Below are 23063 nucleotides of genomic sequence, written 5' to 3'. Positions count from 1 at the left end.
TACTACCTAATTTGGGAGAATAGGCCAATTTTTTCTTCTGAAAAACTTCCCATTTAAGTTCTACTAGTTTAAGCTGTGACTGTACTTCAAATAATATAGTTTTATTCTAGCTGTATAATTGTGATTATAGATAATGAACTGTCTAATGCCCTGCAAGAAACTAGGTTTAGGAGCTGGACTTCAGTGTTAGAATAGAAAAGAACAGGACAATTGGCGAAATTTAATGCATGGTGTCGGAATGACAGGTTTGACTTTTGGAATTTACAGATAGGTAAGTACCAGCTTAATGGTATGCTGTTTTGAACGTGCTTAACTCGGGGAATTTAAATAAGGCAATTTCCATGGATTCTAGTAGTTGGGTTTTGCAATTAATCTTGTAGTGTTTGTAGTTTACTACCAACTGTGAAAGCTATCTGCTTGCTACTGACAGCCGTACAGTTGATCAATCAGTTGGCTAGTCAGCTGGGTACATAGTCAGCAGGGGCTGACTCAAGTCTTTTGAATTTGAAAAGTCCAGCTTATATTTGGGAGTTTGAGTGAGGGAATTTGATGCAGAGAAGGCGGCTGTTTCAGCTTTTTCACAAAATAAGCCCAAGTGAGGGAATGTGAGATAGCAAGACCTGGCACATACAACAGTACAGCACAGGAACAGGCCCTTCAGCCCATGAAGCCTACCCCAAATGTGGCACCTTTCTAAACTAAAGTCCTTTTGTTTCTACATGGTCTATATTCCCCCATCCCTGCCTATTTGCATATGTCAAGATGTCTGTTAAACATTGCTACTGTATCTGTTTATACCACCTTCTTTGGCAGTGTTTATATAGAGTTTTTTAAAATCTTGCCTCTTACGTCTTTTTAAACTATGTCCCCTACCCTGGATACTCTATCTATTCATGCCTCATAATTTTAGAAGCTATCAGGTTGCCCTCAGCCTCGGCCTCCAACATTCAAGTGAAAACAAACCTAGTTTGTCCAATCTCTTCATGTGGCCAATACCCTCCAAACCAGGCAACATTGGTTAACCTTTTCTGTATCCTCACCAAAGCCTCCACATCCTTTTGGTAGTTTGACCAGAACTGTGCAATATTCCAAATATATTATGTATGTTGAGAAAATAGTTTGGAATGTAAAGGAAGACAAGTATCCTCAACCATGTGGAATGCAAATCCCTAACACTTCTTTACAACCTGAACGATCAAGTCTTGAGGAACTGTCTCCACATAGAGTACCGTGCACTCCAAATTTCTCTCTGGTGATAACAATAGTTTCTCTAGGGAGTAAAGTCCAAGCCAAGTGCCCAACCATGGTGACTTAGTAGAACTGGGGGAGGAAATCCTCCCCAAATCACTAGCATAACCCCCAGTTAAGATATTGGTCCAAGGCATGATGAGGTGCAGCTATTTTCTTGGTACAGATCCGTCCTCTCCCAGAAAGGCAGAGCTGATGAATAGTTGGCTGGAGAGAGTGTGCAGGAGGGAAGAGATTGCTACCTTTTAAGATCTTGCCTTTCAGTCTCCTCTAGTTTCTTGAATTCGGCCTTCAGGATTTCTGTCTTCATCAGTGGTGCCAACATGGATCATGATATGCCTTTCTACTCTCCCTGCTCAGAAAATCCTGCAAATGCTTAGTGACAATATTGCACCTGTCAAATCTGTGGTTACAGAAGAACTGTCAGTTCCCCTCACTATTGAATTCTAGTGACTATTGCTTATGTGTCATTGGGAGTAATCCAGAGATTACTCCCTTTTTAAGATCCTTGAACCTTCTCTAAAATATACCTAACATGAAATCAAAACTGTACACACCACACTGGATGTGGTTTCTATTTTTACACCATTTCCCCTTACAAATTACAATATTTGCCTTTCTAATCACTTGCTGTACCTGTATTCTGTTTATGATTCAGGTGCCAGGACACCCAGCTCCTTCTATATCTCAAGCATTCTGTAGTCTTGATTGAAATAACATGCTCTTACGTTTTTCCAGGATAATTAATCACATTTTCCCATCTATTCTGATTTGTTCTTTTTTTTTGCCCACTCATTTATATCCCTTCTCAGGTCCCTTGCATTCTGTTCACAACTTCTCCTATTTATCTTTGTAATATCAGTAAATTTAGCAGCCTTCATTTAGTTCCCTCATTCAAGTTGTAAGCAGTTGAGGCCCCAGCATTGATCACTGTGACACTCCACTTGTAATAGCTTGCCATCTAGAAATATCAGCCAAAACTGATAGATGTGAAATTATGGATACAGCTCAAAAGTCACAGCTTGAGCTGTGAAATATCAAGGTTTGACACTGAACTGCTGAATGTGACACCTTTTTGGTTGAGATATCAAATCAAGGCCCCACCTTTCTCAGATGGGTATAAAAGGAGGACTATTTTAAAGACCAGCAGAGATGAGGGGGTTGGACTATGAAGAGAGACTAAATAGACTGGGTCTGTGCTCGTTGGAGTTTAGAAGACTGAGGGGGGATCTTATAGAGACGTATAAGATAATGAAGGGGATGGATAGGGTAAAGGTAGACAGATTCTTCCCGCTCAAAGGACAGTAGGACTAGAGGGCATAGCCTCAAGATAAGGGGGGGGGCGCAGTTTAGAACGGAGTTGAGGAGGAACTTCTTCACTCAAAGGGTGGTGAATCTCTGGAATTCTCTGCCTGTTGATGTGGTGGAGGCTACCTCGCTAAATATATTTAAGTCACAGATAGATAGGTTTTTGGTAGGCAAGGGAATTAAGGGTTATGGGGAGAAAGCGGGAAAGTGGAACTGAGCCACTTCAGATCAGCCATGATCTTATTGAATGGCGGGGCAGGCTCGAAGGGCTAGATGGCCTACTCCTGCTCCTACTTCTTATGTTCTTATGAGTTATCCCTGTTGTCCTGGCTGATATCTATCAATTGCTATAAAAACATTACCTGATTGTTATATTACTTGTGAGAACTTGCTGTGCATATCATGGCAGCCATGATTTTGACATTGGAGAAGTGACTGCACTTCAAAATATAGTTTGACACTAAAGTGCTTTGAGGCATGATTGTCATAGAATCCCTATAGTGCAGAAGAAGACCATTGAGCCTGCAGTGACAAAAATCTCACCCAGGTCCAATCCCTGTAACACAACATATTTACCCTGCTAATTCCCCGACACTGAAGGTGAATTTAGCATAGCCGATCAATGTAACCCACACATCTTTGGAATTTGGGAGGAAACCCACGCAGACACTGGGAGAAGTGCAAACTTCACATTGTCACCGGAGGCCGGAATTGAATCCAGGTTCCTGGTGCTGCAAGGCAGCAGCACTAACCACTGCACTATCTACAATCTCACTCATATTGATATTTTATCACTAATCAGGAAGCAATTCAGGATTGTTTCACAGCAATAAACCATCATTCCCTAACCGTGAGTTGAACCCAAGCCACAATAGTGAAAGCACTGAATCCTGACCATTAGACCACCAGGGAAAATGGTAAGTTAAACAATAGTAGCTCTGAAGAGAATGAAGTGGCAGAAGGATCATCAAACGAAGCCATATTGATGGGTATGAACAAACAAATGGGTAGTTACGCTATTGGTACTATTATAGATTTCTGAATGATCAGATGCTTGAGGAGTATAAAAAAATGCAAGAAGCTACTTAAGAGGGAAATCAGGAGGGCTAAAAGAAAGCATGAAGTTGCTTTGGCAGACAGATTGAAGGAAAATCCAAAGAGCTTCTATAGGTATGTTAGGAGCAAAAAGATAGTGAGGGATAAATTTGGTCCTCTTGAAGACCAGAGTGGTAGGCTGTGTATGGAACCAAAAGAGATGGGGGAAATACTAAATGGGTTTTTTGCATCCGTATTTACTGAGGAAACGGGTATGGAGTCTACGGAAATTGGGCAAACAGGTAGGCAGGTCATGGGACCTTTACAGATTAAAGAGGAGGAGGTGCTGGCTGTCTTGAGGCAAATCAGAGTGGATAAATCCCCAGGACCGGACAGGGTATTACCATGCACCTTGAGGGAGGCTAGTGTTGAACTTGCAGGGGCCCTGGCAGACATATTTAAAATGTCAATATTCACCCGGGAGGTGCCGGATGATTGGACGGTGGCTCATGTGTTGTTTAAAGAAATCCAGGAAATTACAGGCCGGTAAGTTTGATGTCGGTGATCGGCAAGTTATTGGAAGGTATGATAAGGGATAGGATCTACAAATATTTGGATAGTCAGGGACTTATTAGGGAGAGTCAACATGGCTTTGTGCGTGGTAGGTCATGTTTGACAAATCTATTAGAGTTTTTCAAGGAGGTCACCAGGAAAGTGGATGAAGGGAAGGCAGTGGATGTTGTCAACCTGGATTTCAGCAAGGCCTTTGACAAGGTCCCTCATGGGAGGTTAGTTAGGAAGGTTCAGTTGCTAGATATAGATAGGGAGATTGTAAATTGAATTAGACACTAACTCAATGGAATAAGCCAGAGAGTGGTTGTGGAGGATTGCTCCTCTGAGTGGAGGCCTGTGACTAGTGGAGTGCTGCAGGGATTGGTGTTGGGTCCATTGTTGTTTGTCATCCATATCAATGATCTGGATGATGATGTGGTAAATTGGATCAGCAAATTTGCTGATGAAACAAAGATTGGAGGTGTAGTGGTCAGTGAGGAAGGTTTTCAAAGCTTGCAAAGGGACTTGGGCCAACTAGAAAAATGAGCTGAAAAATGGCAAATGGAATTTAACACAGACAAGTGTGAGGTAATGCACTTTAGAAGCACATACCAAAGTAAACGTACAGGCTAAATGGTAGGATTCTGAAGAGTGCAGTTGAACAGAGGGATCTGGGAATACAGGTACAGAATTCCCTAAAAGTGATGTCACAGGTGGATAGAGTCATAAAGAGTGCTTTTGGTACATTGGCCTTTATAAATTGGAGTATCCAGTATAAAAGTTGGAGTGTTATGGTAAGGTTATATAAGGCATTTGGTGAGGTCGAATTTAGAGTATTGTGTACAGTTTTGGTCACCTAGTTACAGGAAGGATGTAAATAAGGTTAAAAGAGTGCAGAGAAGGTTCACAAAGATGTTGCCGGGACTTGAGAAGCTGAGTTACAGAGAGAGATTGAATAGGTTAGGACTTTATTCCCTGGGGTGTATAAGAATGAGGGGAGATTTGATAGAGGTGTATAAGATTTTGATGGGGATAGAGTGAATGCAAGCAGGCTTTTTCCACTGAGGCTAGGGGAGAAAAAAAACTAGAGGGCAAGGGTTAAGGGTGAAAGGAGAAAAGTTTAAAGGGAATATTGGGCGGGGGGGGGCTTCTTCACGCAGAGAGTGGTGGGAATGTGGAATGAGGTGCCGCATAAAGTGGTAAATGCGGAATCACTTTTAACATTTAAAAAAAACTTGGATGGGTTCATGGATGAGAGGGGCGTGGAGGGATATGGTTCAAGTGCAGGTCAGTGAGACTAGGCAAAAAATGGTTTGGCACAGACAAGAAGGGCCAAAAGGCCTGTTTCTGAGGTGTAATTTTCTGTGGTTCTATGGATCAAAAGGAAGATAAATAGGCAAATCTAATAGGAGGCAGGAATTTTACCACCTTAATATCAACTAGGATAGAAATGTGACAGGTACAGAGGAAACAATTATTAAAATGCATTTTAAGGATTTGTTTTAACTCAAGAAAGCATGGTTCTGAACTTGTGGGGAATGAGTATATGGAAGTGTGAAATTATTCATTTTGGTTGTAAGGTTGAAAAAGCTTTTAATGAGAAACTTGCATGTGATGTTTAAAGAGACAGGTGTTCTTGTACAACGAGTTAGTGTGCAAGTGCCGCAAGCAATTAGGAATGCAAATGGCAAAAGTTAAGGTGGCTGAGAAATAGCAATTTGAAGAAATTAGGAAGCAGCTGAAGTGCTATATGCAATTCTGGTCATCTCCTTATAGGAAAGATGTGATTGCATTGGAAAGGAAGGGTACAGAGGAGATTTATGAGGATGTTGCCTGAATTGTCCGAGGATGTTGCCTGAATTGTCCAAGGATGCATTGTCCCAATTTGGCAGTCAATGTTGCTTTGCAACCGGCCGCACTAGGAAATACAGGTGTATGTCGGCGGGTGGCTGCAGTAAGAATTTAAGCCCTTTGTTCTAGCACAGTCTATTAAAGAAACGATCTACAATGCAGAACAGCAATCGTGCAGTCTGCGAATCCGCGCCCTACCTCACCGTGGCGCAAGGGGACGTGTCTTCAATGTTCAGCTCGAAAGGCAGACGAGCGTTTTATAATAACTTCAATGGAAGTTCAGCAATACAATTTGTTTCAGAAAACATTTCACGCATTTGCTGCAGAATTTAGAGATTGTGGAAGTCACTTGTTAAAGTTTAAAATGTTGCTTTATATGTACAAAAAAGGATACGGAAATCGATTATGATATGACACTAGGTATTGTGGTGGGCTATTTATTGATAGTTCTGGAAGCACTCTATCTAAAAATGAAACGCCGCTGCAAATACAACTTTTAACACGTGGAAACAGATGAATGATAGTGTTGGATTTGAACATATGACTAAATATCGACTCAAATTACAGCAAGCAGACCCCAGAGCATATCCAATCGTGGGACGACAATCAGATAAAAAGGTTAAAGCGACTGGTGAATTTCTTGGAAATAGTCCTACCTGCACATTGCCATCCAGTCAGCAGCTCTTCTAACAACTTTCCAGGTCCATAGGGAAATAGTCATTAATCACCAGGCTCTTGTGTTTAACTTTTCTATGGAAGTGTAAGGTCGAATGGATCTCTCCATGGTTTATCCAGGGTTGTATCTTTCTTTGTTAGAATGCTGGAATGTTCAATAATTTTCCCATTTCTTATTCCCAAACATTTACTGGCTTTATCCTCCACCTTTTCGCATTTACACCTTGACAAATAAACGAGACATTACAGGAGAAGTAAAACTCTCCGTTGCACTCTGGAATTGAAGGCTTAGAGTAAAAGAAGTCATATATTCCTCATTAATAGCATTTGCAGATGCGCTCCCAAGCAGCCTCAACGTCTGTTAGCACCTGTAACGTAGGATCTAGCGTTGATTTGTGGGCAATCTACCCAAACTGACAAAAATGTGTCTGCAGCCTTACAAAGCGACCCCGAAGGCATAGACTCCTGGAAGCTATTGAGTGACACAGGAGCATCCAGTTTTACATGCGAGTGCAGTCACGGGACACAGGGGCCACAAAATCAGGACCAATACACCAGAGAAAAACTAATATACATGATTAATCTGCTGATGGTGACGAGAGACGGTAGAGTACTTCAAAAAACAAATAGACAGGACAATTCTTTGGACACCAGCCTTGATCGCTTATCTGCACCCAATTTTCCACATTTTTAACTTTTCCTCCTGAATAATATAATTTTTACATGCGCTTTAACAACGCCCGAAATAGAGTTTATACAACATAGTTTAGCAGGAATAGGTGAATTCAGAGTCAATTGAATTAACTAATTGTTCTCAAAGTCAAATATAATCTGGGGAAGACGTCTGGAGAGTAAATCCCTACTTCATCAATCTCCAACACTTCAGTTCTCTGCCCTGAAGACACACTGGACACACAACGTCACAAGTAGGGCAATGAAGCAGCTCGGATCCATTCCAGCTACAACAGGGATTGAACCCTGTGCTCTTGGCACCATTCTGATCCACACCAGACCCCCAGCCCCACTGCACCACCCTCGCCGTCCCCAGGAGTCTGATGAGAGGCAGAACAGTGCAAGAGTTTCTTGGTCAGCAATATTGCAGAAGGTCAGGGGGCAGTACTTGGCATGCAGAATCATGGACCAATCCAAGTTCATGGCGATCCATGAGGAGGAGGGAGATTTGCGCACAAATTGACTGCAGTATTTCTTGAATTACAGCAGTGACTACATATCAAAGTACTTAATTGGATGTAAAGCTCTGTTATATCAAGAGGTAGTGAAAGCCATTATATAAATGCAAATATATTTTTTCTTTGACAGAAACAGGAATGAAGGAATGGAAAATATTAAAGCATTCTTCACGGCTGATGTCATAGGATTGAAGTCACAGAGGCCGGAGCAAATGATGGCAACTTTTGTTTCCTAAGAACAGTAATGAATAAATTGGGGTTTTCTGATAATCCACTGATTTACAGATTTCCAAATCTGAATTTAAAATTTCAAACTGTGGCAACAGAATTTATGTTTGATTAGCAAATGATCCAGTAAATATGTAAGTCCCAAATAATTTACATATGATTCCTCCATCCCAGACAAACACATTGAATATTGGTATGTAGCCTACAGTTATATGAATTCAAGACTATGGGGCCAATTGTCCCCATTTTTGGTGCAGATGTGCACTAAAAAGATTTTTGATAAATTAAGACCTTATCTGGAATTGAGCTGAGATGTATCTGTCTGTCGTTACCTCTGTTTTGTCCCCCATCTAGAAAATGTGCAGATTTTCTAGATCTACACAGGAAAATAGTGGTCACATGAAAATATCAGGGAAATCCAGAAATTGGAATATTTTCTGTTGGTTATATACTTGTAAGTTGCTTAAGGCAGGGACAGCTTGGCTATGTTAATGGAACTAGCACCGTTGATATATTGATGAGCATAGCAATGCTGCAAACAAGTGATTACCTAAGGCAAGTTGGTAACACTAGGGAACAACATGAATGGATTTGAATAAGGTATTAAAGATTCAAAGGAAGAAGCAATGCCTTCAAAGTCCATGCTACATCTCCCCTTAGTGTCCAAAAATGTGTAGGTTAGTGGGATAAATGTGTAGGGTTACAGGGTGGGTCGGGGAGGAGTCTGCACAAGATGCTCAGTTGAAGAATTGATGTAGACTCGATGGGCCAAATGGCTTCTGCTTGCACTGTAGGGATTCTATAATTCTATATAGAGACAAGATATGAAGAAAGGGTCATAATGTGAGTATACGTTGAATGTATACTCTAAAAGCTAGAATTAAGAAATGAAGCTGAGCTCTGAAGATGGTAGGTTAGATGAAGGAAGATCAAAGGGGAAAAACTGTACATAAAGAGATGATTAAAGCTATGCAGAGCAGCTGTTTATTGAACCTCAGCCAACAGCAAGAATAGATGTTTAACTCCCAGCAAACAATGTCTGTGAAGAAAACCCATCCTGAAAAGCAAGCTGTTTGTTCTATCTTAGAAGCAATCTCCAAAGAAATACAACCACCCGGTGTGGTAACTTATTGGATTTTTTTAGTGTTTCTAAACTCTATACGATGTTGTGCAACGTTCAAGGAGAGTTGACTCATAAGATAGTGAAGTAAAGATTGGAACTGTGTAAAACTGGTGATATGATGCATTGCTATTGTCTTCTTTAACTTCTGGTTTACTTTATTGATGTTTATTCTATGGCTTATTAAACAATTATTTTGTTCAAAATCATCACAAAACATCTGAGACGTTATTCTCTGGAGTTCAAACCATTCTTCACATGGTGCCAAATCACACAAATGCAGTTGAGGGCTGTTGTCCTAAGTTTCCCTTCTGGGATTTGGAGTAAGTTAATGTTTACCATCAGCCATGTCCTTATCACATTGGCTTGGTTTCAATCTGCTGGTTTCTCACATGTGTCCAGTGATTCCTTCTTGAAGTTAAACTTCACAAACTATCTCCCCAGTTATCCCCAGAACTCAAGGATAAATACTATTTATCCACAGTGATTCATTTGATCTTCTTTAGTCTACTAAAGCTGTATAAAATCTGATTGTTGTCCAAATTTGTATTGAACAATCTTGCTATTACACAATCAGACCTTGTTTACTTTGAATATAGCAGCCTGACATTTTTCTAGCAAGACTGTTCAATGATCAATCATGTGTTTTGCTTTACAGTTGACCTTTGTTCTACAATGCCCTATACCCTATCATGTGTACCTAAATCCAGAAGTTATAAACACTCCAGTGCAACCTCAGACATTTGCCAGGAAGTATGGGCTCATGGTGAGAAAACAGTTTGTGATGGGGAATGAAGATGAAGACTTCAGTCATCCCAATAATTAGTTGAAGAAAGTTTTTCCTTGTCTGACACTGGATGTTAGACAAGTGGTAATTTAGCAACAATGGAGAAATTAAGAGAAAGGTGGTGGTAAAGTAGAACTGAGTGTTATTAGCAGACAGATCTGTGGAAGGCACCAGAGGTAATCTTACAGGAACTGGAAGAGAATACATTTCAGGTGGCTTTCTGGCTGATTGGGTAGATAAGAATGGAACCAAATAATTGCAATGCCACTGAGCTAGATAAGAGTGGAGAAGTTTTACAGCAGGATGGGCCTGGCCAATGGTATCAGTGGCTGTAGGCAAGTCAAGAAGGATGAGGAGGAATCATTTACAGTCACATGGGACGTGTGATCTTTGAGCACCATTTGATACTGTGGCAGGGATGAAAACCTAGAGGAGTTAGGAGTTAAGAGTTTCTGGAAAAATTGGCACAGATTTGGAAGGTGATGGCATGTTTAGAGCCTTCAACACATCATCATCTGGTTAACTTAGTGGCAGAGGAGGAGAAACGTTGAGAGAATTAACCTGTGATGAAACGTACAAATCCATTACTGGACTGCCAGTGACCTCTTCCAGATCATTAATGAAGGAATTTCTGGACCACCCAGTTTGCAACCTGACCCTATTGGGAGGCTGTTTCATTCAAAACCATCCTTTGTTCATACTTTCTAAGAGTGATTTTATTAGTTTTTTCTTAGTGCTGAGTGGACTTGGATCTAAAACTTTTCCAGCTTCATCTTTTGGGTGTGTTTTTAGGCCTTCCCCCGCCGCCCCCCCTCCATATGCATTTACCTGCAAAAAAAAATCAGCAAGCCTGTTGCTTACCGCAGAAGCCTGTGGATGGGACTTAATGCACCCAAAACCCTGCAGCGGGAAGTAGTGTGCATGTATAGGCCTCTGATGCTGCACATGTGGTTGCGTGGGTTTCCTCTGGGTGCTCCGGTTTCCTCCCACACCCCAAAGATGTGCTCTTAGGCTGATTGGTGTAACAAATTGTCCCTAAATTATTCTCCCCTGAATCTGGTTTCCAATGGGGGTACCATAAGCATAGACACGGGTCAAGGGAGGTGTAGGAAAAATGCTTTGTTAAGATGGCAGCGCGGGCTCGTTGGGCCGAAGGGCCTGTTTCCCGTGCTGTGTTGTTCTTTGTTCTTTGCGCATTAACAATAGCAGGAGTCTGACGAAAAGAGAGAACTGTCAGGCCCCTGCTGGTATAGGCTGCTCGAAGTAGCTCCCTCAAACCATGAAATCATAGGATATAACCCCCTGCCGACTCCCCACCACTGACCAGGATGACCGCAGAATCCCCTCCCCCACCAATCGCGGACTCTCTTCCCACACTGATTGCAGAACCCCCTCCCCCACCCAGTCACGGACTCACTCCCCCATTGATTGTGGAACTGCCACCCTCCCCCTATTGATCCCTGAAGAGTGGCAGTGGATCCCCTCCTCCACTGGCCCTGCCCTTACTGACCCCGCCCACCATTACCCCTGCCCACTGGCCCCCATTCCACTAGCCTTGCCTCGGCTGGCCTCACCGCATTAGCCTTGCTCCCTGGCACTGCCCAGGTGCCAGAGTGGGACTGCCAACCTGACACTGTCCAAGGGGCACCCCCTTTGCCCTTGGCCTCCCGGGGGAGCAATCTGGTTCCTGGTGAGATCAAGTCGATTCCCCATGAACAGGAGTCATGTCTATTCCTTGCCAATGCCAATGTTTCCCGGCGAGGTTATAAAGTTGGGGGGAGGTGGGGGGGGGGGGGAGCCTTGATGATTGGGTGTCGAGCTCGTTAAGCAGCTGTAAAATAACATTATAATAAATTTCCATATACCAGTGAGTGATGGTAAAATTGCCCCCTCTATCTAAGTTATTGGACAGCTGGAGTGCAATCTTACCAGGTTGCTCCACCGATCGATCAGTGTGGTGAGCCAAGAAGTTAGTGTGAGAGGGCAAAAATCCAATTCGTGCCCAGTGTGAATTGGATTGCTATCTTCCCGGCTCATTTTTAATGGTGAGGACGGCTTTGCACCCAAAGAGGGCGCAAGGCCTATTAACATAAAAATGACTACATTTAAGTCCACTTACCAGGTTCAACACATCTGCTTCCGCCTTCCTGGATGCTTCCTTCCACCTAGTCGGCGACATGTCTTGCCGGTGAGAATCACTACTCCTTTGCAGTGGTGGGGACCAGATGACCTGGACATGCTGGGGGATCAGAAGCTATTATAACCCTTGGGTGAATAAGGGCGTGGCCAGATAGTTCCCATTAGGCATTGCCAGCCTGGCAATGCCCAGTTAGACAACATAAGTGTACCAGGGCTGAGCCAAGGGGGTCGGGCCATGACGGGGGAAGATACACACAATGACAGGGAGCTTATGCAATGGAGTGCTCTGTGATGCTCTGATGGTGATGGGGGGGGGGGGGGGGAGGCGGGGGGGGGGAGGGGGGGGTGGAGGTGGAGAGTGTGGTTAGAACTCCGCAGGGGCAGCAATTGGTGGGGGAAGGGGACAATGTCCAGGAGATGGGCGGAAGGGAAGACAGTCACAGAGAGTGATTGCTTGCAGGTCCTAATGTCCATGAGAGTCTGCATGGAGTGACAGGAGACCAGGCACCTACATAATGGTGCCCCTAAAGCTCAGCAGCCCAGCTTCATCTGTGAGATTGGACTCTACCCCTCTCCCTACTGGTGAGAATTGCATCTGGGCTCTTTAATTTTACTAAATGCTATACATTTGTGACTGGGAGTTTGGTCAAAAGAAAATCGGCACAATTTTCTCCCATTTTCACACTCATTCGGCATTTCAAACTTTTTTCATAAAATTCCACCCTTATAATTTTTGGGGGAAAATTCTTCCTTTAGTCTTTTTATACCATGGGGCCTAATCTTTGTACACAATTCCTCATATGAGCCTATATCAAAACCTTCTTGAAAATCTAATTGATGATATCACCTGGTCTCCCTGATCCAAGGGTCAAAATATATTTTTACTCTCCCAAAATCATCTCTATATTTTGCAGTGGTTTTTGTCAAATGTTGTCCATTAATTTCCATTCTATAGAAATTAAACTCTCTAGGCTATAGTTTCCAAGATGACATATTATTTAATCTAAGAGATATATGTTTTTCCCTCAGTTATACTTACCATCATCATACTTTTCCCATCATCATACTTATGTGATGGTTCTCAGTGAAATGTTGAGAATATTCACCAGGACATCATTCAAGACTTTTTCCATTTCTGGCCTTCTTCGTTTTTCCATTGTTTTTAACCTAATCAACATAATTTAGTTTCAGATCTATGTTCTCCTTGCCATTCCTTATCCACATAACAGAGAGATTGGGGGCTAGCCCAAGGTGGCAAATGTGCAGGCTGGAGCATCTTCCTGTTTACTGGGACATCAGCACAGTTGTGAACGTCAATGCCTCAAATCCTCACCCCCACTTCATAGAATCCCTACAGTGCAGAAGGACCATTGCATCTGCATGGACTCTCCAATGCAGCATCCACCCCAGTCAACCTTCTGCCTAATCCCCATAACGCAACACATTTCGCCCTAACCTACATATCTTGGGACACTAAGGGACAATTTAACATGGCCAATCCTCCTAACATGAACATCTTTGGGCTATGGAAGGAAATCCACATGGATATGGGGAGAACATGCAAACTCCACAGCCATCCAGTGCTGGAATCGAACTCGGGTCCCTGGTGCTGAGGCAGCAGTGCTAACTACTGTGCTACCACTTATCCAATATGTTTCCTTTAAACTTCATGTATTCTCCATAATAACCCACCCCATATTCAGTATGGGCAGAGCTCAGGTGCCATGACTTTGAAATGGAAATGAAAATATTAATCTAACAATGTATTACAGATGTTAATCACATGCACTTCATACTGTAAAAAAAACTCATTAAAAAAATCAGTAAAAATATTTAAACCCTCTCAAATGGTCAATCTGCTGTAAAAGCAATCACCTATTCACTAACCTGATCAAAGACAACCAATCCAATCCCTTAATAACCCTAAACTATCAGTCTAACAATGTAGCTCCTTGTTAAAATAAATCATTCTGGAGGTTTTGAAACTCAGCCACACATTCATAATGGCACCAGCTATCAAAATAAACCATTACAAATGTAAACAAAAAGTCCAATTAAAAGGAAAAAGAAAGATGATTGTGTTAATTTTCAATTTATATCAGTTGACCTGTTTACATTTCAGAGGCAGGATTTCTTTCCCTGAGGTGTAGCTGCACAACCATTTCTCAAATTTAGAAGGCTGAGTTCCAAGAATTGTTTTCTTTTGGCTTAAAAGAATAGTACTGTTTTTTTCCCCAAAAAACACTAATACATCTCAACACCTGCACAATGCTGATCAACTTACTTACCCAATAGGTCGCCTCTAAACTTGGTGTATAATTTAGCTTTGCAAGACAGAGCCCTATGATTGATCACTGCAGTAAAAATACATCTAACCCTCAGTTTGTTTGATTTCTTTTAACTGATTAATTGATTTGCCAAAGTGGCAAAAACACATCTTATGATATGGCATGTAACTATTGAAGCTAAAGAATAGTTAAAACATTTCAAAGCCTATCAAAAAAAAACTTCCAGGAACAAATTCTTTTGGTTCCCCATTTGGGACAGGAGTTTCTCTATGGTTCACAGTCACATATTTTTACTGAGGCACCCAAGCCAAAAATTCCAAGGGGTGGGGGGTGGGGAGGGCTAGTGTTTGAAAGGAAAACAGGAATGGGGAGAGGAATTCAAGAATGTGATCTCATCCAGCTGTTTACACAGCTCCCGAGGCCAGACATTTGTTTTACCAAATGGTTTAATTGTAATAATTATACCAATCATAAGTTTTGCAACTTATTTTTGGCTAAGTGAGCATGAGATGCTTCACTTCAGGTATGATTCAACTGACCCATTCAGGAGCTTTTATTGAACAGAGTTTATTTAAATATGCAGTTAACATGTATGGAAAAAAGTATCAATAACTTTTACCAATTACAAAGAAAATCATAATCGTGTATAACACTTAACAAGTATGCAAAATATTACAATCAAACAAACTTTCCTATACAAAACCCTTGCTATAGGTTCAGCACAGATGCTGGAGCTTAGTCTTTTGGGTGCAGAGTTGAAACTCAACTTCTCAGCCTTGTAACTTTGAGCAAACCTCTTGATATACACATAGACCAGTGAGAAGTCAGAACAGCTTTCCAAATTTCCAGGGAAAGAGAGACTCTAGGCAAGCCAATCACTAATATCAGATTTGTTTTCACTCTAAGAAGGCAAAAAACCTTGCTTCCAGCTGGCCAGCAGAATTTCTAATACCGGAAAACGCTGCTTTCAATCTAATGTCCACCCCTTCTAAACTAAAATTGAAAGTGAATCCTTAGATTTTTCTGGAGAGGAACCACTTGACTTGGCTTGTCAATCAATCTTCCCTCACAATGCAGGATCATGAAAGATCCCAGAAAGCACCTGAGGCCCAGCGTAATAATAAACAAAACCCCATCTAAGCCATTGAAGCAGCAATAAAAGGACTTCTAACCAGACAGTCCAGCAACAATAAAAAACAAAGCTATTTAACTGCGAGAACATGGTTTTAAAAAATTTTTTAAAGGTACACGAATGTCACACCTCCCCCTAAGAAAAAAGTGAACCATTAACTTTCAAAGATGGTTTCATTTTTTCAAACTCTTGCAATTTCACAGTACCAGAACTCTACAATAAATATACATACATTTTATAAAATCAAAACATGGAAACAGAACAGCAATACAGTCCATTTCAGACTTTATCTTCCACCATCGAATATGCCTTCTTTTCATCACAGCCATGACAAAGCATCGGCAATCACATTCCTTCTTTTGCCATGTATATAATTTAAAACTTAAAACACTGCAATAATAGACTCCATCAAAACAGTCTGCCATTTTTAATCTTAAATTTCTCCAAAAAACATCAATGGATTATGATCAATATACACAATTGTCTCAGACGAATTACTGGCGACATAAATGTTAAAATGTTGCAACACCAGTACCAAACTCAAAGTCTGTTTTTCAATCATTGAATATTTCTTCTGGTGATCATTCCATTTTTTGTAAAAATAACCAATAGGCCACTCTATTCCTTTGTTGCCTTCTCGAAAGAGCACGGCTCCTACGCCCACATCATTCATATCGATAGTCACCTTAAATGGTTTTGTGTAGTTTGATGTAGCCAACACAGGAGTAGTGGTTAACACAGCCTTCAGGCTGTCAAATACCTTGACACTTCGATCACCTGCTGAAATTTGCTACACTTCTTCAGCAAGTCAGTGGAGCAATCACGCTGACAAAATTTGGCAAATTTCCAGTAAAAATCACTCAGGCCCAGAAATCTCATTATTTCCCTTCTTATCAATGGTATTGGGAACTCCCCAATAACTTCTGTTTTCCAAACCCATGGGGCCATCTGTCCACGTCCAATTGCATGGCTGAGGAATGTGACTTGGGCTTTTCCAAACTCACTCTTAGCCAGGTTTACCATTAAACCCACCTCCTTAAGTTGATGGAATAATTCTGCCAGATGCTTCAAATGCTATTTCCACATCTGACCAAAAGTCATCAGATCGTCTACATACACTGCACAATTGGGTAATCCTGAAATGACCTTGTTGGTTATGTGGCTGGGCCATTTTTCATTCCAAATGGCATAACTTTGAACTGGCATAAACTGTTTGCTGCCATAAAAGCTGAAACCTCCTTTGCCCTTTTGATAAAAGTACCTGCCAATAACCTTTGAGTAAATCAAGTCTGGAGATAAGATTGATTGTCCAACCTTCTCAATACAGTCCTCTAGTGGTGGAATAGGATAAGAGCCTGGCTTTTTAACTGCATGAAGTTTCCTGTAGTCCACACACAATCATTCAGTACCATCTTGTTTCGGGACTATCACTATGGGTGAGCTCCACTCGCTGCAACTCACTTCAATTATGTCATTCTTAAGCATTCTTTCAATTCCCTTTTGAACTTGTGTCAATTTTATAGGATTAAGGCTGTAAGGATGCTGTTTATTTGGAACAGCATTTCCCACATCTACATCATGTATAACCATTTTGATACTTCCCAACTTATTCCCACATACTTGTCCATGTGATATTAATAACTCTTTCAGGTCAGTTTGATTTTCCTGTGGAAGGTAACTCAATACTTTATCCCAATTTCTAATAATGTTCTCGTTATCCAATGTAATTTGAGGAATGTCAAATTCAGAGTCATCTGGATTCTGTTCTTCCCTCTGAGTTATAGTCACTAAAACATCCTCCTTATGCTCTCCGTTTCTATCAAAATACCTTTAAAGCATATTCACATGACACACAGAGTTTTCCTTCTATCTGGCATTCTTATCAAATAATTCATCTCACTCAATTTTCTTTCAATTTAATTAGGCCCACTAACCTTGCTTTTAAAGGTTCATTTACCACTAGTAGCAATGCTAAAACTTGATCACCACCAACAAAGCTATGAATTGTTGATTTCTTATCGGCTTCCCATTTCAACACATGCAGTGCCACTTTTAAATATTGTCTAGCCAATTCACCTGCTCTATTCAACCTTTCCCTAAATTTTGACACATAGTCCAATAATGTAGTTTCATAATGCTTACTCATCAATTGCTCCTTAATCAATTTAAGTGATCCCCTTATCCCATGACCAAAAATTAATTCAAACAGACTGACTTTCATTGACTCATTAGATGCATCCCTATTGCAAAGAGTACAAATGGAATTCCTTTATCCCAATCCTCTGGCTAATCTTGACAATAAAGACAATGTTGAGGGTTTAAAGTTTGATGCCACTGTTCTAATGTTCCCTGCGATTCTGGATGGTATGCAGTTGATTTAAATTGTTTTATTCCTAAGCTGTCCACAACCTCCTTGAATAACTTTGATGTTAAATTTGATCCCTGATCTGATTGCATTTCTGTGCGTAATCCATATCTAATAAAAAAAATTAAGTAACTCCTCTGCAATCCTTTTGGCTGTAATATTGTGTAATGGAACAACCTTTGAAAACCTAGAGGACACATCAAATATATTCAATAGGTATTGATTTCCACTTCTTGTTTTAGGGAGGTGTCTTGTGAAAGGGGATTTCTAACCAACTAAATAAGGTTTATAGTCAGAATGCAGTCTTTCAGAGGACAGAAATTGGTAAAGAGTTAAATGATTATTCAGCAACCTAACACAAACAGCTTACACATATTTGAATGCAAAACAATAGTTATGATTATAAAACATATGCTGATATTTTAAATGTATTTTTAATCACTTTAGTCAAACAAGGTTACTGAAAGGCATGGTAGTAAAAAGTTAATACTTTAAAGCCAAAGGTCTAGGGACAGGATAGTCAGCAAGTCTTGTTGGGTGGAATTCCTGAGAGGGGATGTATTATGCAACATTAGTGAATAGATGCATTCACTGCCCACACACAAGGATAGGTGTGTCCCTGTACACAGGAACACATGTCCATTCAATTTGGCAGTGGGCCGATGGGAATGTTCATTTTGACCATGCAGTAGTGTCCACATTTACCAGGCAACGTGGATGTAGTTAACTCCAAGAGGGTCGAATATGTCTGAAATTAGTTGGATAAGATATCACTGCTATTAAGAGTCTTATGGTTGGCTGAGATATTTGACAGAGATTTGCATTGATGTATAACTATTAAATGAAATTGATTTTAAGCTAATAAAAGGCAGAATTATTGATAAGAAAAAAGTATAATTGATCTGTATTTGACTCTCTACTTCAGATCCTTTGGAGACGTTCTATAGCTCTGTTTCAGAGCTATTTAACCCTTCATGAGAATCCAGTGAATTGTGCATTTGTATTGGCTTATCTATGTTTTACGTGAAGTAAATTTTGGTACATCTTTGCACTGGGATATTTACCTTTCCAGTTTTGAATTGTCTTAGTTTAAGACACAATTGCTTCCTTCAAAATTCCCCACAGCAAGTCCTATGCGATCAATTAAGATCCTTGTAAAAGGTTCCTCAAATGCTGGAATCGGTATTAAGGGTGCTGGTTTTATCACTGTTTGAGGTTTCCCAATGACTTGACGAGTGTGACATGATCAGCAAAATTTAACCACATCTTTCTACAGTCCAGACCAATAAAAATGTTTTTTTATTTTAACTTGTTTTCCTTACTCCCAAATGATTTTCTATTGGTACCTTATGGGCTACCTGCAACACCTCCTTTCTATACTCTACCGGCAATACCACTTGAAGAGTTTCTGCCCACTTTTCATCTGCCTGAATGTATAAAGGTCTCCATTTCCTCATTATGATATAATTTTTAAGGTAATAACATTCTGATATACACTTGGACTCCTCTTCTATGTATACTTTCTGCTTCAACTGTTTTATTTCTATATCTTTCTGTTGTAACCCTGCCAACTGATAATTGAACTTCAACTTCCTTATTTTCACTCTTTGATTTCTCCTCTTGCCTTAACCTGTGACTTTGTCACCTTGTTACTACACAATCAGGAAAAATCCCAGAATATGCATCCTTCAACATCACAGTTGTTTGATTCTCCACTGGCTTTTCAACCAGAGTAGTCTGTGGTTACTCTGAGTAACCTGAGTAGGCTCATCTGTGATCCAGCTATATTGTTATGCAAGATGAACTGTATTCCTGGACAAAATAATTTCTGTATTACTCCTACTATCACTTCATGACTCTTCACTGGACTCTCCAAACCAATCTCACCTCGTATAATGGAACACTACTTTTCTCACCCTAAATTCCACATATTACCACCTTTTTGGCAATACTCCTTCCAAACTACATAGCTCCTCATCTCTCATTACCAAAGACTGACATGTTCCCGTATCTCTTAAAGTTTTGACTTCTTTACCTACTCCTCCTGGTACATGAGTAAACTTTACCCACACAAGTAAATTCTTTATGGAGATCTGGCACCTTCTTATCCATCAACTCCTGACTAGGTTGTACATTCTTTTGGACCTCTTTCATTTCAACTGGGCTTCCCTTTACCACTTTAACAAACTCCGTTGGCTTATCTTGTTTTACCACTTTACTCTTCCTAGTGCTTTTCTTAAACCACCAAAACTGTGACTTCACATGGCCTAATCTGTTACAGCGAAAACATCTGAGGCCTTTCATTTCTCTTCCACTCTCCTGTGTTTACTTTTTAACTTGAGGTACACTGTCTTTATCGTCTCTCACAGGGTATCAATTACCTTTACCACCTGAAGATCTCTCTTTTCCCCAGTTTTTAATCCCTCACAGGCTGAAATTGATGTCAGAAACCAAACTGATTTATGAATTAATTCATAATCATCTGCCATTTCTGCTGCTATTCCAGCAATTTTAACCTTCTGCTTTTCTACAAGTTCACACTACATCAGGAAGTTAATTTTAAAACTTCTCCAAACAATCATTTCTGCAAGAGCTTCACATGTCTGGTCTATTTACAAAGCCCTTATCCAACAATGAAAATTATTCTGTTTGATCCTTTCAAATTCTACGTACACTTGACCAGGTTCTTTCTTTAGATTTCTAAACTATTGTCTATAAACTCTGGCGCAAGTTCATATGCACCTAAGACAGATATTTTCACTTCGTCATAATTCCAAGATATCTCCTCTAATAGTGATGCAAACACTTCACTAGCTCAACCTATTAACTTTGTTTGAATCAGTAATACCCATATATCCTGTGGCTATTTAATTTGTTTAGCCACTTTCTCAAGCGAAATGAAAAAAGGCTTCTACATCCTTCTCATTAACCTTTGGCAATGCTTGGACATATTTAAATAGCTCTCCACCAAGCCTTTGACTATGATCCTCTTGTGCTTTTTCATCTTCCTCATCTACTTTTTCTTTTACCTCCACCAATTTGAACTGACATTCACCTTTTATTGCCAGTTTCCAAAGTTCAAATCCTATCCATTTTTCTTTTGCTAGGGCTATTCTTTCCCTTGCTGCAGTTCAAGCAGTTTCATTTCTTTTGCTTTTCGTTCCTTCCTTTCTCTGGCCTTTTCTGTGGCAATGGCATCCCTTTCTCTGCTGCAATTGCATCCCTTTCTTTGGCTTTCACAACTCTTTTTTTTAATTCAAGCTTATTTAATTCTTTTTCATGTTCAAGCTGTTTCATTTGTAGCTGAATTCTAGCCATTTCCGTTGATTCTGACTGTGTTTCTGGCAATTTTAAAATGCTGTGCTATCGCCACAATTATCTTATCTTGAATTAGAATATAAAAGCAGGGAGGTCTTGCTGCAACTGTACAGGGCATTGGTGAGGCCGCAGCTGGAGTACTTGTGCAGTTTTGGTCGCCGCACTTGCGCAAGGATATTTTGGCCTTGGAAGAAGTGCAGAGGAGGTTCACTAGGCTGATACCGGAGATGAGGGTGTTAGACTATTAAGAGAGACTAAATAGACTGGGTCTGTACTCGTTGGAGTTTAGAAGGATGAGGGGGGATCTTATAGAGACGTATAAGATAATGAAAGGGATGGATAGGATAGAGGTAGAGAGATTCTTCCCGCTCAGAAAGGACAGCAGGACTAGAGGGCACAGCCTCAAGATATGGGGGGGGCAGTTTAGAACAGAATTGAGGAGGAACTTCTTCACTCAAAGGGTGGTGAATCTCTGGAATTCTCTGCCCGTTGAAGTGGTAGAGGCTACCTCGCTAAATATTTTTAAGGCACGGGTAGATGGGGGGGGGGAGGGGGTGTTGGGGAACAAAATTAAGTTTAAGTATAAAGTTAACATGTATGGAAAGAAAATTAGCAATAACTTTTACCAATTACAAACAAAAAAATGATATTGTATAACCCTTAACAAGTATACAAAATGTTCCAATCAAACAAACTTCACTATATGAAACCCTTGCCACATGTTTACCACAGAAAATACGAATGTTCACATGATACTGGAACTTCGAGCAACCCTCTTAACATACACTGACCAGCATGAAGTCAGAACAGCTTCCCAAAACACCAGGGAGAAAGAAAGAGAGACTCGAAGCAAGCTATCCATCAATAGCAGATTTTTTTTTCCTCCAGGAAGGCAAAAAGTCTTGCTTCCAGCTGGCCAGCAGAATTTCGAATACCAGGGTGAGAGAACCACTCTTTTTCAGTCTGATGTCCACCCCCTCTAAACTAAAATTGAAAATCAATCCTTAGATTTTTCTGGGGAGGAACCATTTGACTTTGACTTGTCAATTAATCTTTTCTCTCACAAGGAAGGGTCGTAAAAGACCCCAGAAAGTACGCAAGGCCCGGAGTAAAAATAAACAAAACCCCATTTAAGCCACTGAAGCAGCAAAAGAAAGGACTCCTAATCAGACAACCGGGTAACAATAAAAAGACCAAAGCTGTTTAACTGCAGGGAACATGATTTTAAAAAAAAATTCTCAAAAGGTACACCAACGTCACAGAATTATAAATGCCTGGCTTTGTAACACTGTAAAAAGTCTGACAACACCAGGTTTTAGTCCAACCTATTTATTTGATAATATTCTCACTAGCTTTCGAGGGGACAGCCTCTTCGTCAGGTGAATTAGTTTGGCTAGTTTTTCTGATGTACATTTTTAATTTGGATGGCTAAACATGCAAAGGCTCTCAGAAGTTTGCCAATAGAAAAACTGAGCCAGTCAGCAGTCATTAAATGAGTGCTATCAACCTATGAAAGAGAATTCAAAGGAACCTCCCTGGCTAGAATTGGAGGTGTTGGACATGGTTTCAATTGGCAAGAAGACAGCCATGAAGAAGACTCCAGCATACATTTCAGCACAAGTTAATAAAGGTATTTGTGTTTGAAAGTGACCTATTTATAGAGCTACAACAGTTAACGATGGCAGCCTCAGAATCACAGGGCACCCTAGCTCTCACAGACTTAACACTGTTGATTCATTATGGAAAACAGTATTTGCTTTAGCAACAACTATACAAGAAATCTGTAAACTCAAGTTAAGTGTTCACACAAAACACAGCAAAACATCA

This window comes from Carcharhinus amblyrhynchos, chromosome 10 (genome assembly GCF_965287045.1).
Source record: "Carcharhinus amblyrhynchos chromosome 10, sCarAmb.v2.hapA, whole genome shotgun sequence".
Classification (NCBI taxonomy): Eukaryota; Metazoa; Chordata; class Chondrichthyes; order Carcharhiniformes; family Carcharhinidae; genus Carcharhinus; species Carcharhinus amblyrhynchos.
Note: the sequence above shows the minus strand (reverse complement) of the source record.